Source organism: Belonocnema kinseyi, chromosome 7 (genome assembly GCF_010883055.1).
Source record: "Belonocnema kinseyi isolate 2016_QV_RU_SX_M_011 chromosome 7, B_treatae_v1, whole genome shotgun sequence".
NCBI classification, from domain to species: domain Eukaryota; kingdom Metazoa; phylum Arthropoda; class Insecta; order Hymenoptera; family Cynipidae; genus Belonocnema; species Belonocnema kinseyi.
Window position 1 is genome coordinate 130,899,779 of NC_046663.1, and position 1,406 is coordinate 130,901,184.

Here is a 1,406-nt window from a genome sequence, read left to right on the forward strand (position 1 = left end):
CCACATTTTTTATCCTTACAAACATTTTTTAAAGGTTTTCCTAAAAGAAAAAGGCATCCGATCACCTCTATCTGATGTTCAATATCCACGTTTGTCCCCGCCGAATGTGTCAGCTTTATGCAATCACAAAAGAACAACAGATATTTTTTATACGACCATACGACGAATATATTTTTTGCCCATTTTTTATTTGAATTTGTGCTTTAATCAGGAATATATCTTGTGAGTTGTATGCGGGCCACATAACTTTTGTGTCTAAGAGAATTTTCTTTTATTCTTACGTACTTAGGTAAAAAGTTCTTCAGGCATCGAAAAATGGTTTCCCTTGCATAAAGCTGATTCGACATCTTTATTATATGAGCAGAAATTATTTTAAAAATATGGGAGAAAATAAGAAAGATGGGGTTTTCCAGAAATTTTATCTTATTTGTTTTCTTCAAATTTTGAAAACATAAACAAAATATTTGTTTTCATAGATAGATCTGTAAGCTTTTATTTGAAGATGTTTTCGTATCTATAATTGTTTTCGACAAAAAGTAAAAAATTCTGTGGACTTAAAAAAATCTTCTGCCCATAAAAGTTATTCAGACTACATAAAACTCACAATATCCTTATATTCTTGATCCTTATCTTGATCCTTTACTTAAGAGATCATCAACCTTTTAAGAAAACGTACCTTCTCAATGACAATCGCGAGCCCCGTTCCATGCAGCTTCGTTCAGATTGAAAACGAACTATATTTAAATGATTTATACTAAATTGCCGTTAAGCAAAGAAAGTGTTAAAAACTGATATAATCTATTGGATAATTTAACATTATCTTTCCCAGTAAAAAAATAATTGTGGCGGGATGCGGCGAATAAACATGTTTAAATTCGCCCGCATTCTATTTTCTGATTCGTTAAAATGGATACTTTCTTATGACGGAGTAATAATAAGGAAACCGATCATGCTGTACAAAGCGTCTCGAGTTTTGACTGAACTAACTGTACATTTATTGCCCGACTTAGGCGTTTAAGCCCAATGCTGACAATGAGGGAGACATGCGCACTGTGATTTGCTATCTCCTTTTCTCCCGCAAGAAATGTGCGAGTAAGTGTCAAGTTGAATGACAACTAAAAACTGAGGGTATGTTTCTGTAAATACTGTCAATTGATTAGGTGAAAACATAGTTATTCTTTTTGTACTTTTGTTCCAATAAGATGTTTGAAACTTCTGAACACAATACGTCAATTTTTCTTGCTATATTTTATTTTTAAAAATTCCAACGGTAAAGCTTACTTGACTTTGAAAAAACTTTTGCACATAATTGATATAACCTCAAATTCTGCCGTTGCTGTGATTTTCAAGCACTGGCACTTACTCGCACACTTCTCGCGGGAGAAAAGGAGATAGCAAATCACAGT